Raw genomic sequence first — 18,465 nt, forward strand, 5'->3', positions numbered from 1 at the left:
TAAGCACACATGGTGTTATTGGAGCCTACCTGACAAACCCTGCCTATGTTCGTTTTGCTATAGACTTCACATTTAAGTCTAGGTGGTAGTTTGATTACTTGGGTTCATATCTGGCAAGCAAGGATACAACAACCCCACTGCCATGAAGTCCATTCTAACTCATAGCCACCTTCTATAGAGTTTCTCAGCATGAATCCTGATAGGGTCAGACAGCATCATCTCTATTTGTCATCTAGGCTTTTGTCTTTGGACTTGACCCTTGGGGTTAGCAGCTGACCAGTGCTTCACAGTGCTCTCAGCGCTCCTTCTCTGGCATCAGTCCTGTTGGTATAGTTCTCTATCTCCCTGTAAAAGAACTCCTGGGTAGATAATAAGCTGTGTAAAATAAAGTAAGTTTCCATGATGTCACACATTAATCTCTGCGTACCTTACCTCCTGTGCTGAACTGGTGGCTTATTTCCAGTGGCCTTTGACAAAAGAGAGCTGCAAATGGAGCTAAGGAGTAGAGGGAAGGCAGAATTTTTTTTATACTTGATTACTTTTCTGTGTCCACTTTGAGTTGGTATCAGCTTCCACAGTTGCTAGTCTTTAAGAATGTTTGTTTTTGGCTTTAGTCACTCAAACATATTACACATGGTAGTCACCATTAGACGAATGGCTGGCACAATAAATCAACACGCTGAAGAGTATTTCACTAAAGCACTGTACCTCATTGGTGATACACATGGCTTTTAATAGTTTTCTTATGATCCTGGACACAAATGAGGTACACTTTTTTGCCTCCTTAACCAAAAAATTCCTCTTTCAAAGATTGCACCCTTCTGGTGGCAGTCGTGGTTTGGATGGGATCTATGGAACACAGAGAAGATGAAATTCAGATTATGACTCCTGAGAAAAGGTGCTACCAAGATTTTGTAGAATTTTGAAAATTGAACTTGGAGCCCTCCCCAAGTTCACATAACAATTCAAATGATGTCCCTCCTACTGCAAACAACTGGATTTTACAGCGATGACTTCTCATGATTAAAATGAATCCTTCAAAAATTTATATCTTTCTAAAGTACTTAACTCTCCCATTAACATGAGTGATTTTAACACATTCCTAGGAAGTGTTCAAAATTAAAATCTTCCCTTCGTTTTATAAATTCCAAAAGTCATCATTTTGTTCAACGATCCGAGCATTCTTTGACAATTTCACAATTAATATTTGATATCAACATCACAAGGGAGAGAAATAGAGAAAAGTGTGACACATGTGCTCATGGTCTTATGTCAAAATGTCTGTTTATGCAGCTATGCATATACACTTCTAATTTAGTCATGTACACACAGAATACACGTGTTTATAATGGACATGTGTCTATGTGTGTATGTATATATAATACAAATATCTTAAAACAGCTGAGAACTTAATATTTTAAAATATTTTATGTCTTGTAAGCAATAAGAAACATAACTAGAGCTCATGCCAGTGACTTGACTTTATTTTATCCTTAATTAGTAAAGATAAATAATTTACTGTTTTAAAATATCTAAAGCTTTTTATATTTTTCTGAAACATTTAAGACAAGTAAGTATCTAAAGATGATCCTACATTTTCTACTCTATCTTACACATAAATATATATCATAAAAAGTAGATGCAACAAAATCAGTATAGTATAAGAGATAAAGATATGTCTTGGTATTTTCATTTATTTTTTCCTTAATTTATCATTATCATTTTATAGCACTACAAGTTAAAAAGAAGGGAAAATAAGCATCAATTTTCTGAATAAAAAAGCACAAAAGATAAGAATCACTTAAGCTTTCTACATATTTATTTTGAAGTCTCTGTAGTATTTACTTTTTAATGCTAACCATTATATATTTTAAAAAGACTATTTTGTAAAAGATCTCTCCTATGTGAATTTACTATCTGTAAAGTACTCACGGACAAAATGAAATTAATATTTATTCAGTAGGCAAAGGAAATTGAACCTAGAAAACATGAAAAAGGAAGATCTAATTTATGATTATACTAATAGGATTCTTTGAACAAATAAACTGAAGGAAAATTCCTAGAGTCCAAATAATAATAATCAATTACTTATAATTCATATTTGTTACATGAAAGTAAATGTCATGGTTTTAGCCATCAGGCACCAGCACGCTCTTTTTTCTTTAGAAATTCTGCCATGCCTTTTAATAGGCTGGAAAGAAATAAAGTCACCCATTTTTCTTATGTGATAAAATATCAGCTTGAAAGTATTTTAGTGAAATGGATATCGAAGCATAAGCATGTCATACTGTGAGATTTTGTAAATGTAGACACATGTAAGGAAGCAGCAGTAGCTTCCTCTTTATTTTCTTCGTTATAAGGAAAATCAACATTATTATATTTTATTTTTCTTAGTTAAGTACATTGCTTCCTGTATTCAATGTTAATATTTTGCTTAGTCTCTCAGCAGTCTCTTTCAAACTAATGGTAAACAATTTTCATATTCTTGTTCAGAAAGAATATGGAAAGAGAAATCTGGTAACTTCAAAGGCATAAAATAATAGTTTGATTTTACAAAATGTTGTAAAAACTGTGAGACAAATCATAACTAAAAGCAAGGTGGTTGCTATACCTCTAAAATATTGGTATACAAACTAGCAAAAAAACTAGTTAAATATGTAGATATTTTTGAAAAGAAGAATTTAAATGGCACATCTATATGACCATAAACTTGTAGAAAAATCGATGCAATATTAAAAAATAATATTCTGAAATTACTAAAATTTGTATATGGTACAACAGATATATTTTGGAGATGGTACATTTGGTTCTAATCTATATGGAGAATGATTTAAATAAACATAAGTAAAGAAAAAGAGTATTCTGTGACATATCAAATTGAATTTAATATATACGCACCAGAAATACACTTTCATGCTTACACTAGAAGACAGAAATCAAATTATCCCTATTATTATTGTATAGAAAGAAACATCAGAAATAAGATATGCAATATTTCTGGTAAAGGGTAATTAAGTTATTTGTCTAAATCCTGTAGTTAGAATGAAGCATCGTGATAATATTATGAAGTATAGAAAGACTCAATAAACTACTACGCTCACGTTTGTTCTGATAATACACACTAGGGCTTTGGTAAATGGACTAACAGGACCAATTCAAACGGCCCTCCAGTCCACCCTCTAAGACAGAGTGTAACTCTTCTGAAATTACAAACCGTTAAAGGAGAAGACAGCATCGTCTTTCTCCTGTGGAAGAGATGGTATCTTTGAGTTGCTGACCTGATGGTTAACAGCTTAGCACATAAACCATTACACAGTCAGGCACAGTTCAAAGCCACTGTGGGGAATAGTCAGAGTCTGTTAGCTTAACTTTCCCCCCCAGAGCCCTCATTATAGAAATAATTTTAATGAATTTCAATATTTATGATCCACATCATGAGTGGTAGAGAAGTTATTCACATATTAATTTATTGTCAAATCAGCATCTATAAAGATTTTCTTTCATATCCAGCCTACATTTGTTATGGCTCAGATCAAGGAAACATGTCTTTGTCTTCTGTATAGTCCAATATACTGTCAAAAACCAATTGGTTATTTTTTACCATAAAGACCATTATTATTAATAATGCCATGGCCACCATGGTTTCTCACAGTGATTTGACTCTCATTCGCTCATGCGGACATCGGATAGCTTCTGATCTCTGGGTTGCTGATGCTCCACTTCTCATTGTCTTTGAGCTGCATCGGAAAAGCATTGTGCTGGCTCTCGCCTCTTCATGCTGTTGTGACAGTGCTGCCTGGGATGTGCACTAGTTTTTTGGAGCGGCACTTGTACGAAAACAGCAAAAGCCAGGATTGTAGCCATATTCTCTTGATCATCTCTGCCCCATATTTCAGAGATACTTCCAGGGGTGATTATATTTACTCTTCTAATAAGATGTGAGCTCTTATCTCTACAACACCAATAAGGCTTCTGTTTGAGGCCTTTTCCTCACTTTGATAAATATAATGATTCCAAGTTGTGGGTCAACAGTAAGGAGAGAGAATGATCAATTCACTAGCCTTAATACACTCATGGCTGATTCTCTGACGATGTCTATGAAAATAGGCCTACAACTACATGCGCAACTCATTCATTGCTACTGAGTCACTTCTGATTCATGGTGGAAGGCTGTAGAAACCAGCGTAGAACTACTTCTGTGGGTTCCTAATACTGCAAATCTTTTCAGGAGTATCTTCCACAGAGCTGCTGGTGGTGTCATGTGCCATTGGCAATTGCATGTCCGTTCGTGGTCTGAGAGATTTCAGTGAGAGAAATGTATTCATCATGATGTCTCCTGAAACTGGAATCTGGCCATGAGACTCTGCAAAACAAAACAAAGCAAAAAACCCAAAGATCTTAGGTTGTGGAAATCCTTAGGCATTTGATTAATCTTACTTGATGGGATAGTAGTTACAAGATTCAAAGTTGCCCCAACCCCCTGAAAACCAAAGGATATAAGGAATACAACACATGTAACTTCTACTTGCCTTGATTTGTAATGATAACATGGTATTGCTACTTTGAGCATACATAGATACCTACCTCTACTTAGGAATATAATAAACAAACAGCAGTACAGCATCCCTGTGATATTGCAGACATAAGTATCACTATGAAGGATTTGAAAACTACACATGGATGATACCACTAGCCCCCCATTAAACTTTCCTGTTTGTTGTGTGACATCAACAGAAGTATTGAAGACTGCCAGTAGGTTATGCATTTATCCAGGTCTTGATAGCAGCTGTGGTTTTATGGCTTGAATTATGGAACCACCAATTTACCACATGACAAGAAATACTCATCATCAACTGAGTGTTGTGTGGCCCCAAGTCACAAAGGTGGACATACAAAAAAGAAAAAATCATCAAATGGAAGTTGAATTTATAAGATAGATTAAGAAGGCACAAGTAAGTTACATAAAACAGTAGTCACTCAAAAGCCAAATAAGCATTAAATGGGAAGCAGATGCCCTGCTCAATACATAGTGCTGAAAAAAATGGATAACCACTGCAGAAGAATGAAACAAGATTCATATCTCAGTCCATGCACAAAAAGAAACCCAAGGTGGATCAAAGATCTAAATATAAAACTCAAAGCTATCAACATCATCAATGGGAAAATTGGGACAAATCTAAGTGTCCTAGTGCAGGTAGTACATAGGCCATCAGCGATAGCAAAGGACACATGCTCGTGGAAGACAGTAGATGAGTGGGGCCTATTACATTGAAAACACTTGTGCACATTTCAAGACTTCATGAAAAGTGGGAAAAGGGAGCCCAAAGAATGCGGAAAGATATTTAGTGATGGCATAATGGACAAATGGCTAATTACTAAGACCTACACTATATTATAAGCCTAGAACAAGAATAACCCGACTAGCCTCCTGGGAAGGGGGGCAAAGGACCTGAACATATGATTCACAAAGGATGATTCTGGAATAACCCATAAACCCATGAGGAAATGATCCCGTTCACTAGCCATTTGGGAAACGCAAGTTAAAATAACTAGGAGATATCATTTAACACCCATAACTTTTGCCCAATTAAAAAAAATTAAAAACAGTGCTGGAGAGTGTGGTGAGATTGGAACTCATTCACTGCTGGTGGAATTATAAATACATACAGCCACTGTGGAAGGTGAGCCGACATTACCTAAAACATGAAATACCATATGACCCAGCAATACCATTACTGGGCATATACCCAAAATAATTAAGAACAAATCATGAACAAACATGTTTCCCCCATGTTCATTGCAGCACAGTTCACAATAGCAAGAGGCTGGAAACAGCCTAAATTCCAATTGGTGGAACATTACTACACATCTCTAAAATGCAGCAATGATACTATGAAACACCTCAAGACTTGGGGGGATCTGGAAGACATCAAGCTGAGTGAAGTTAGTCAATCACAACAGGACAGATACTGTGAGTCCACTGCTGTAGGAACAAGCAGCAGAACAGCACAAGTTCTGGCTTGTAGGTCATCCTGTTTGCTGGCTCAGGAGTCCAGCCAGCCTGGTGGAGAGCCAGACCGGTGCCAATGAACCATGCACCATATGCTCAAAGTAAGTATTTTAAAGGTCACATTGCCAGAGGCCGCCTCAGATCAGCTGGGATCAAATGGTCCAGGGAGGGGATGGGATGGATCTACTTAGTGGCTGCCATGCAGAGTTATGTTGAGGTTCCCCACAGACACGTAGACAGCTCTATCAGAGGGATGAAGGGAAAATAAATCAGGAAAGGGGAAAAGGAGCAAACATGTCTTGAGGAACACAAATGCATGACTGCTGGTAGGAAAGTGGGAGGACAGACCTCCAGTTTGGGGGAAGAATGACTGAAAATGCTTTGAGGGGCCCTAGTGGAGGGAGTGTCTTTAGTGGTATGCACAAGATGGGCCACATTGACCTAGGCTTCTATGTGCATCCTGAGGAAACTTGGAAGTCTGGGACACACGGCATGCTCCAGAGACTGCAGCAGGGAAATCGATGCAGAAACTCCCCTGGGTGACCTGAACTGCTCCTCAGACACCCTTGTGACCTGAGGTGGTAAAGTGGAATAGACACAGTGTCTGAGGGAGTGGAAGAAAGCTAGATCAAGACTGTTGAACTATTGGTAGGGAGACACAAGGTTTTGCAACATCAATGCCCAATATGCTGTATTAAGATATGTGTTATTGCAGTAAATCTGTGACTGACATTCTCAGTTATTATTGTAAATTTCCAAGATAATTAACCCCCATTGTTGTCTAAATAGCATACAGGCACGAAAAGGCTGATTCTGAACATGTGAGTAATTCAGGTACGGTGATATGTAGTTAACTCACATTGGTCCAATATCCCCCTGTCTTAATAGAGCTTTAAAAAAAAAGAGTGCCAGGGGCTAATCTAAGCCAGTATTCACAGAAGATTGCTATGCCCCAGTGGGAAGATTGATAAGAAATTAGCAAGGAGGCTTTGAAGGGGAGCCAAAGGCAGATTAAGCAAACAAACAAAACATAGATCCAGTCATGGGTTGGAGCTTGCACTTAATCCTAACTCCAATTTAGAACAATTAATTCTGAAATCATGGCCCTGCTTGATACTCACCCTCAAGAAGGGAGCACAGAAAATATGGGTGCTATAGAAAAACTGTGTTAAAGAAATCAGATGGTGCCCAGCTGTCAGATCAAATAGGGTCTGGGGTCTTAAAGGCTTGTCTCCAAATAAGCAGCCTCTAAGTGAGATGTCAGCTAAGTCCACATGGACGAAGCACCCAATCTTCAGTCACCAAAAGACTGTAAAACATGTAAGCCAAAATCAGATGAGGGACTATGTCAGACCCTAAACTGTGAGAATCTGCTTTGCTATGGATAACAGGGAGAGCCCATGAAACATTTGTGAGAGCTACATTGGAAATACCCCTTCTATGATCTCCCTCTATCCATAATTGAGGGTGGGAGGAAAGTGGCCTCTAAACAGAGTACGTTGGAGAGATGAGTGCCCAAGACCAAAGGGGTAAACCTGCCTTGAACCCTTACAGCTTTGTCAGTTCATCCCTTCTGAAGCATGCTGGTTTTCAACATTATCTCTATTTTTGTTCATATTAGGGTTCATCTCAGAGATGTTATGTCATTGGGGATCACTCTCTTGAACTTATATATTTTTTCTGTTTTCTGGTGTATGAAATCCAGGATTGATGAAACTAAAGGGACAGTAAATAGAATAAAGAGTTTTCGGGGGTGCAGGTGTGGGTACATTGGGGGTGGGGAAGGGGGTAAATGTGAGCTCATGTCAAGGAGTCCAGGAAGGAAAATAATGTTGTGAAACTGATTGTGCTAGCAATTGTACAACACCACTTGGTGTGATTGAACTATGAAATGATATGATATATCTATTAGCTACCAATTAATGATAATTTTAAGTCATTACTAATCCCATGGTTTCCACATATGTTATATTGCTTTCTTTCTGCTTACATTTAGATAAATTCCTTCTGCTCAGCGGACCAAGGAAGAAGAAACTTGATCTTAATTCATAGATGTGCTATAGAATGGACAGATACTACCTAAGAGTGTACAGGTATAGCCCTACAGCGCATTTCTTGAAGTATGAAAGAAATTTCCCCACTGGGCAGAATTTTGAGCAGTGAACCTGGTTGTTAACTTTTCTTGAAATGCTGAAATGTGAAAATATAACATAATATATGTATTAACTTATATATTTATTCATATAATACAGAGATCTATGTTGAAAGTGGCCATTGCACTTCACCAGGAATACTTCACCAAAATCAAATAATACAAAAATATCAGTATAAGTACAGTAGAATAGCTAAGTTTACTAAGCATACAAATTGTCTTGGTCACTTCAACAAAGTATTTTGCAAAGAGAAAATATTTTGCTTTTGTGATAACACAGAGATTGTTGTACTAAACTAGTTTAAGAAGACTAGTTTAAGACTAGTTTAAGGCATGGGTTTGGATTTATGGCAGGTCCAATCCCATCGGCCTCTCCTAATGTCCCATGCCAAAGCAAATTGTAACCCCGAACCATTGCCTGGCTTTACCCCATGGGCTTCAGGCACTGAAGCAGGTTGCACAATGGAAAAAAGAGACTAGTTTAAGAAGACTAGTTGTTTAAACTATTTCCAAATATTTTTGATGAGTGTTCTCTTCTAAATAAATATAGTATAATTGTTTCTTTTATGTTATATTCTGGTAAATTCTCTCTTTCCGTTAGTCAATTTCCAGAACATAAAGCAGTTGAAGTTTTCAGGTCCAATATAATTAAGTATAACCCAGATACATTTTTTATTGCCAAAAATATTATAAAATTATCAAATGTTGGTTCTAGATCAGTAGGAAAAAAGTATGTGTACTGTGGTTCTACATAGATTACATCTGGTATTCAATCATACATAGAGGCTGCAAAATGTTAATGGGGAAATTCCATTGTCTTATAATCCCATATATCAATGAACATTTTGAATGCACAACATACATATAAATAAATCCCATGTTGTAAATGTTTATGATTTGTGTGTGCATTTATTGGAGTTCAATTTAGAGGACACAAAAAGCAACTACTCTCTAGTTCTTCAGTATTTCCTCCCCTTACTATTATTGTTTTTATTTGTTTTATCTCATTAATCATGTCAGACTTGCGTATGTTCATTTGTATAATTAACCTTTCAGAAACAGTAGCGGGATCATGGTTCCCTGAGGGAATAGGAAGCAAGGGGTTGGGAAGCAGGGGAAGGTGGGTCTGGCAGCATTGATGACTGTAGAACCCCACTTGAGGGGAGCAGACAAGAGACTAGTCCATAAATGGGTATATGGGATGGCGTAAAATACAGCAAAATGAATAAATAATAAAAAATTAAAATAGGGGTTCTTGGGGAGCAGGAGGGGGTAGGGAGGGGATAAAAGGGAGGTGATATGAAGGAGTTCAAGAATAAAGAAAATATTATGACTGGGGTAGCAATTGTAAAATACTGCTTGATGTGATGGAACTATGGAATGTTATGACATCTGTAAGAACTCCCAATAAAGTGATTGAGAAAAACAGTAGACAGTGAACAATTTACACAAAAGCTAATTAAACAAAATGTTCGTATAATTATTTACAATGAAAAATAGAATTTATGCATACAGTGTGATACACCCAGGAAAAATGAAAAAAAAATTCATAGGAAAATTTCTTTAAAGTTCTCTAATATAAACAGATTACTTAATGAAAAGAAAAATTGTGTGTTTCAATTGTTTATCATATATAGACTACAAATCTACCAAAAATCTAACCGATCTCTAGGATAAGAATATGCATTTTCACAGCAGGCCATAGCTTCCTGAACATAGTTTCAATTCTGAAATTTTTCCAAGGCTATGCTTGAATTAAATTCTATGTCTATAAGCAGGGGTAGGAGTGGTCAGTGGTAGTAATTTACCATGTGTGGAGGAGACCTGCCTGGTATTCATGCCCTAGGGAAGCTACCACCCTTCTTTCAGTGATGTTTCTGTGTAGTTCTGATGCTGAATACATTTCACATGAGATTCTCCACTAAGACAAAGAAGAAAGTCTAGTAACTGACTTCCAGAAATTCACCAGTGGAGGTGCTACGTGTCGTAAAGTGTGAGCTCCTTGTACACAGACTTGCTTTCAGTTGGAGGCTGACTCCTTGGCAACCAACCTCAAAAACATGATCGAGCACGACACTTCAAGAAAGATGATGGCAGGATGAACTCTCAGACCTGGATGAGCCATTCCCAATTGATCTTCAGTCTATCTAGCCTCTCAGTAACACCTGTAAGTAAACATTCTTGTCCCCTCCTCCCCCAACTCCAAGTTATTATACATGCACAATTGGACTGGGAGACATGTAAACTGGATCCAAAATGATCAAGTGGGGTCAAAACTGTATAATATCCCACTTTCATAGAGTCTATTCTGCCTAATTGCCATCCTATATTAAGCCGAGGCTTTGAATCTAAAAAGAGCAGCAGATAACCTCAACTTTCTCTCATACATCAGCTACTGGATTTTCACAAGGACTCATTTTTTTAAAAAAGTCATTTTATTGGGGGCTTGTACAACTCTTATCACAATCCATCCATCCATCCATGGTGTCACTTTTGTACATTTTGGGCCCTCATCATTCTCAAAACATTTGCTTTCTACTTGTGCCTTTGGTATCAGCTCCTCATTTTCCCTTCCTTACCCCTCCCTCATGATCCCTTAATAATTTATAAATTATTTTTATATTTTGTCATGTTTTACACTATCCAATGTCTCCTTGCACCTGTTTTGCTGTTGTCCACCCCACAGAGAGGGGGTTATATGTAGATCCTTATAATTGGTTCCCCCTTTCTACTCCACCTTCCTTCCACCATCCCAGTACCACCAGCACTGGTCCTGAAGGGATCATCTGTCCTAGATTCCCTGTGCTTCCAGTTCCTATCTGTACAGGTGTACATCCTCTGGTCTAGCCGTATTTGTAAGGTAGAATTTGGATCATAACAGTGGTGTTGGAAGCATTTAGGAACTAGATGAATGTTGTATGCTTCATTGTTGCTACACTACACCATGACTGGCTCATCTCTCCATTGCCCTTCTGTATGGGGATTTCCAGTTGCGGATAGATGGGCTTTGGGTCTCCCCTCCACACTCCCCCTCATTCACAATGATATGATTTTTTGTTCTTTGATGCCTGATAACTGATCCCTACGGCGCCTCTGATCACACAGGCTGGTGTGCTTCATTGCTTCTCAGCTAGATGACTACTTGTTTACCTTCAAGCCTTTAAGACCCCAGACACTATATCTTTTGATAGTCGGGCACCATTAGCATTTTTCACCACATTTGCTTATGTACCCGATTTGTCTTCAGGGAAGTGTCAGGAAGGCAAGCATCATGGAATGCCAATTTAAGAGAACAAAGTATTATTGCATTATTATTGAGTGCTTGAGTGGAGGCACAATGTCCACCTGCTACCTTAATACTAAACCAATAAATATATGCACAGAGATATATTTCCCCATCATCATATATAAATATATTTACATATGTACATGCCTGTAATTAGACCTCTACAAATGCCTTTTGGTTAGCTGTCTAATGCTTACTCAACCATGACATCAGGGTTTCTTGAAATGGGAGGGTGGAAACTCATTGAAGGATCCCACATGACTGTTCTGTCATCTTGGCATCTATTTGGCTTCCTAGAAACTTAAGGTGAGAGAATATGCCAACACAGTTTATGCTGTGGTGCTCTGGCATAACACACAAAGTACATTTAAGAAATCTAATATTTTACCTATGCTTCTCCATTTTTCTCTGCAATAAATTCATATGCCTGCATAAGAAAATGTTATCCTTCACTTACCGATTTAATATAAATGCTTCATAATAAAAACATTATAGTATAAATTATTATATTTAAGTTCGATTAAGAATACAAAGGATTGTAATTCTCTCAATTCAGTGAATAATTTTCAATTAGATGTATCTGTTATGGATTGAAATCCTCACCCCACTCCCCTCAAAAAATAAGTTGAAGTTTTAATTCTCTGCATCTGTGAGTATGCCCTTAATTAAAAATGGTGTATTTACAGGTGTAGCTAGTTAATATGAGGGCCTACTGGATGAGAATGAACCCAATTTGAATACGACTAGTTTCCTGCTGAAAAAAGATAAAAGACACAGGAGCCCTAGTGTCATAGTGGGTAATGCTTTAGGTTGCTAACCACAAGGTCAGCAGTTAGAAACCAACAGTCTTTCAATGGATGAAAGTTGAGGCTTTCTACTTCCATAGGATTTACACTCTCAGAAACCCATAGAGGCAGTTCTACCAGGTCTTAGATGTTAACTGTAGGTCACAATGGGCTCTACAGCAGTGACTTTTTTTTTTTTTTTAGAATATGCAAAAACACTGAATGCCTTTCAGGTGACCAAGGCTCTGCTGCCACCTACAACAGTCTTCTAACCTTGACAAGTGTCCCGAAGACCATCTAGTTTCCCGGTGGTTTGAGGTGCAACCCAGAGGGAGGTACATTGCTATGGAAGCACTAGAAAATTAATTCATGAAACCATGAGTCAAAATGAGAAAATAGAATTCAACATTTGAACACAATGGCTATTTTGCTATTTAAATTAAATTAAGTAATAATATTAATTGTTAAAATAGACAAAAGTGAAGTTAGGTATAATACTTGCTCAATAAGAATTGTACTGTTCAAGGTTAAAAGCATATATTTTCTTTGGCAAAAATTAAACCATTAGTCATGCATTCACATTTTCAACATTAACTTGCAAGATCCTTTTTTATAGTAATGTTGAATGTGTGAAATTTTAATTTCTCTATCTTTCTACCAAGTCTGATGTCAATATATAAATTATATATAAATTGAATTGTGAGAAATTCTGGCAGCTACAGACTCCCTGATGTTAAGAGACGTGTTCTCAGGCCTGGCAGCTGAGTTTATGTGTACACCCCAGTTATGTCTCTTTCCTGACCTCTTCATTGCCTCCTGTCTTAACTGTGGTGACAGCTGTTCAGCTGTATTGGGGTTTTGTCTATTATTTATTATTTATTACAAACCACAGCTCAGCACAGTTAAGTAGCACTATCTACTAGATGTAATTGTGCTGAACAACATCCTTGCCCAGAAGCCTTGATCTGGAGTACATGATATGAAGACACCAGAGAGCACCCAGTCAGCAAAACCAGGAGGAGCATTGATTCCTTTTAAACAGTATTTTCCTTATCTCTTCTTCACAGGGGGGAATTCAAAGCATACAATGTCAGAGTTCATTAAAAGACAATTTTAATGATGAAAGGCACAGATCATGTAATTTTTTAAAAAAGAGCATTCGTTGAATGTATTGTAAAAAGAATTTTAACAAAAACAATGCTTGGTCATGAATCATAAAGCATAAGTTTAGCAGGCATAAAATGAGTCCAATAAATTAGTCCAATGATTAAGTATATGTATGCCTGTGCAATTCCTTATAAGCATTCTGTGGGAAACATACCACATATTTTCATCTTGTTTGGTATTATCATGGTTTGACTTTATTCTCATTCAATTTGATATATTTTCTTGTTTCCATGTGATTACTTTTTGATCAAATTACTATTTAATTGTTCATAATTTCTAATAAGATTACAGTTATTGAGATCTAATAAAATTATATTTTTATCAGAGAATGTACTCTCTCTATTCCCATCATTTTATGATAATGTAACTTTTTCCCAGTTGTGCCCTTGGATATGCCCTTGGATATCTCATTGCTAGTATTTGTTTTTAAGTGCATGCACATTAGTGATTGTTATGTCATCATGAATAACTGGACTGTTGTCATTATAAAATATTCCTCATTTTCTTGACATCAATGTTGTTTAGAATATTTTAACAACTCCAATATTCTTATGTTTGCATGAACATCTTTGCTTCCTACTCAACATCACTGTAGGGATATATGTTTCTCCTCTCTCAGCATATACTTGAGTTTTATTTTTTTCTTGTCTAAGTATAACTGTTTTTTAATTGCAGAGGCTAATCCATTGCATTAACAAAATAACTGATAGAGTTCAGGGTTGGTCTGGGTAGACTAGAGAAACAAATTCATAGACACTCATCTGTGCATAAGAAACAGTTTTATATACAAGAGCAATTAAATATTAAGAAAACATCCCAGCCCAGTTCAGATCAAGTCCATATGTCTGATATTAGCCCATATATCTGATACCAATCTATAAAGTCCTCTTAGGACTCACAAAACACATTCAATGATGTCGAATTCAGAAAGATCACAGGCCAGTGGGTGCAAAGTCTTGTGGATCCAGTGGCGGTAGAAACATCGCAACGCTGTCAGGTGTTGCCAGTTGGCTCCTCCAGTTTCCAGGGAATGGGGTCTACCAGCATAGTACCATGTGTCTTGTTAATGTCTCATGAGTCTCTCAGGGAGTGAGTAGAGAGAGTTGTATTCCACCTCCAAGGGAGAAATCCAGGAATTCCCATAATCCTCAGGGAAAGGCTATGTTCACACAAAGGTCTCATTGGCTACAAAATGACCCACAGGCTAGACTCCACCCCTTCACTAATAATTCTCTCAAATTGACAACAGATTATATAACTACCCCAGGTTCTATTCTGTTCTAACATATTATTAATCATTTCTATTTGTTTTTGATCATCTTCTTCCCATATACAGGCTTCTTCTAATTTATCATAATATTTTTAAATTCATATGTTGACTTTTAAACTATAAATGATGCATTGATTATTACTAATTGTTATTCAAGTTTGTATTCTTAACAGATCCATCCACTTGCACTTTATATTGTATGACTTTTTATTTCTTTTAATCATTTTATTGGGGGATCGTACAACTCTTATCACAATCCATACGTATACCTATTGTGTGCCAAGAACATTTGTACAATTGTTGCCCTGGTCATTCTCAAAGCATTGTGTGACTTTTTCTTTGTTGTTGAGGTTGCAGTCCATACACTGCCACACCACACACACACACACACACACACACACACACAAAATGTGTCTGGTGTTGCTGGGTGCCATTGAGTCAGCTCTGACCCAGAGAAACCCTGCAGGTCACACCAGAATGAAATACCTCACTGCTTTCAAAAGTTTTGCTTTGCTGGAATCCATTCATGCAGCCATTGTGTCAATCCATCTTGTCTAGGATCTTCCTGTTTATACGTAATTCTTCCCGTACCACTCTTGCAAGGACAAGACTCTATGAGAATAACTAAGCATATGTTGCTGAAAAATAAAACAAATCACAAAATAAGCATTCTGAAATCACCGGGTGGTCTATGGGACAAAGATGAAACTTTCTAAAATGACAGTCTCAGAAACCCCAATGGATAGTTGTACCCTGTCCTAGAGGCTTGCTATGGATCAGTATCTACTGAATAGCAATAAGGCTGAAAAATTTTAAAAAGATGTGAAGCTATTATTTTTCAGTATATTTGATCTATAAATGTATGAAGGTGGTGTGTATATCAACTAACACTTATAGTTAGGAAGATGGGATTTTCTACTCCTATAAAGAGTTACAGTCTTGCAAATCCACAGGGGCCATTCTACCCTGTCTTGTGGAATTGCTATGAGTAAGGAATGACAGGCTCAATGGCAGTAAGTGTTTTGTTCTGGATTTTTTTTTCATCAAAATCAAATTAACAACAAAGTAATTTTTGCTACCATATCAAATATATTTATTTCACCCAAACAGTGTAGTTATATGAAAACAAAGATGGTATTATTGTGGTCCAGAGGAAGTATTTAAAATAAACAAATAATAGCAAAAGGGCAGAAACAACTTAATTTGTCCAATGGAGGCATGAATAAACACACTATGGTTCATATGCACAATGGAATATGAACTAATATTAGAGAAAACTATGACTGTGAAGCCCATCATAACATGGGTAAACCTGGAGGACATAAAGCTGACCAAAAGTTGGTTGTCACAAAAGAACATTATATGAAACCACTAATTAAAAAATTCAGGGAAAGGTTTTCACCCTGAGAGGTGCATCCTTTGCTGGGGGAGTGGGGGGAGGTTGAGGAAACTGGGTAGTATAATGGGCTATGCATTGACTGCTAAATTCCAGGACAGCCAGTGAAGCCCACCAATTTCTCCACGGGAGAAGGATGAGCGAAAGGTGAGTCTATCTTTTTGTTTCTATAAAAATTTTAAAGTGTCCTATAAATTCACTATCTGTCTAAATTGACTTTGTGGCAGTGAGGAGGGGTAGGTGGGAAAATAAGAGTAAATTACTAGCCAGAGAGTGAACTCTAACTTGGGTGAAGGGAACAGCAATTGGGCTAAAGGTGTAGTGGGAAGGTCAGACACAATAGGAAGAAAAGAGTTACAGACAATCAAGATAAATGCCATGTACAGAATCCCAGAGTAGCAGGAATCAACATGTGGATGCATGAATAATAAAACTGAAAGTGAGTGGAATACACCAATAAACACATACATTTCACAGAGGATATTTGTAGGTGTGTATTTATATTTGATGCAAATACATCCATGGATGTGGTAGAGTATACAAGGCAAAGGGAAGCATGAGTTTTCATTTCAGTCCAAGAAGAAGGCACAATTCAAATGCATCCTTCTTCGGTCTTCTTTACTAAATAGTCAACTTTCACGTGCGTATGAGGCAAGTGAAAATATCATGGGTTGGGTCTTTGGTGTTCAATACTCTAAAGCGATCTTGTGCAGCAGATTCACCCAATGCAATTTGTCTTTTGAACTCTTAACTACTGCTTCTATGAACATTGATTGTGGATCCAAGTAAGGCAAAATATTTGACAACTTAATACTTTTCTCCATTTCTCCTTTCGTTGTGTAATCTGTGAATCTAGGTGTGGGGATTTGGGTCTTCCTTACATTGAGTTGTAATCCACACTGAAGGTTGCAATCCTTGGGCTTCATCAGTAAGTGCTTAAAGTCTTATTCATACTGTATAAGCAAGCTGTGTCATATGCATATCATTGGTAGATAAAAAATCTTTGTTCTAGTCTGTTAGCCACATCCTTCTTCAAATAAGCCCACTGCTATGATTATTTGCTAACATAAAGCTTGAATAAGTACGGTGTGAGTATAGAATTGTGACTCACATTTTTCCTGCTTTTAAATTATGCAGCATTCCCTTGTTCTGTTCATGCAACTGCATCTTGATTCATTCCTGATTTCTACATGAGCACAATGAAGTGATCGTGAATTCCCAGTCACCTTAAGGCTATCCATTGTTTATTATGTTCCACATAGTCGAATGCCTTCGTAGAGTCATTTATCGTAAGTAAACATTTTTCTGATATTCTCTGCTTTGAGCCAAGGTATGGCTGACTTCTGCCATGATATCACTTGTTCCAAGTTCTCTCCTGAGTCCGTCTGAACCTCTGGCTGCTCCCTATCAATGTATTGCTGCAAACTTTATTGGATTATTCTCAGCAAGAGTTACTTGGATGTGAGAGCTATGATATCATTCTGTAATTTGAGCATTCTTTTGGGTCACCTTTCTTTGAAATGGGTACAATTATGAATCTCTTCCAGTCAGTTGGCCACGTAGCTGTCTCCAAATGTCCTGGCATAGACAAGAACATGCTTTTAGGGGTTCAACAGCCTGTTGAAGAATTTAATTAGTATTTCATCAATTCCTGAAACTTTGATTTTGACTAATTCTGGCCACGTAGATTGAACTTCTTTAGTACTACAACCTCTTGTTCATATGCTAGCTTATGAAATGATTTAATATAGATCGATTCTTGTTGGTACAGTGACTGTGTATTTTTTCTATCTTCTTTTGATGCTTCCTGCATCCCTCAAAATTTTTCAAATAGCATTTTTCAAGATTGCAACTCCGTCTTGAATTTTTCTTTGAGTTTTTTTTCCATTTATAATATGATAATTATGCTCTTATTTTTCATTTTCTAACTCTAGGTCTTTGCACAGTTAATTATATTTTGCATTCTCTTCGTGAACTGCCCTTTGAAAATTTCTATTGAGAAACAATGATTTCATTGTTTCAACATTGCTTTATCTATTCTATGACTAAGAGCAAGTTTCAAAGTCTCTTCTGACATCCATTTTTATCTTTTCTTTTTTCCTTTATTTTTAATTATCCTTACTTTCTTCATAAATATTGTTCTCAATAATCTCCCAAATTTCATATTTCCTGTCATTCGTGTTCAATGCATCAAATCTGTTCTTACAGATGTTATCAGAATTCAGGTGGGATAGACTCAAGGCCATATTTAGGCGCTTTTTATACTTGTTTTAATCTTCATCAGGTTAACTGAACTTGGATTAGAGCAATTGATGGCCTGTCTTATAGTTAGCCATCTACTTCACTGATATTAAGCTTCTACTTTGTCCCTTCCCACAGATTTAGTCAATTTTATTTCT

General features: G+C 36.9%; 1 non-coding gene across 1 annotated transcript; it reads left to right on the forward strand.

Moving 5' to 3' along the window:
• The first annotated feature begins 8,493 nt into the window (after positions 1-8,493).
• On the forward strand, positions 8,494-8,627 carry LOC142462017 (small nucleolar RNA SNORA42/SNORA80 family). The gene has a single exon (XR_012787167.1). It is a non-coding gene; the product is annotated as a small nucleolar RNA SNORA42/SNORA80 family (small nucleolar RNA).
• The last annotated feature ends 9,838 nt before the right edge of the window (positions 8,628-18,465 follow it).

The sequence above is a fragment of the Tenrec ecaudatus genome, chromosome 11 (genome assembly GCF_050624435.1).
Source record: "Tenrec ecaudatus isolate mTenEca1 chromosome 11, mTenEca1.hap1, whole genome shotgun sequence".
Taxonomy (NCBI): Eukaryota; Metazoa; Chordata; class Mammalia; order Afrosoricida; family Tenrecidae; genus Tenrec; species Tenrec ecaudatus.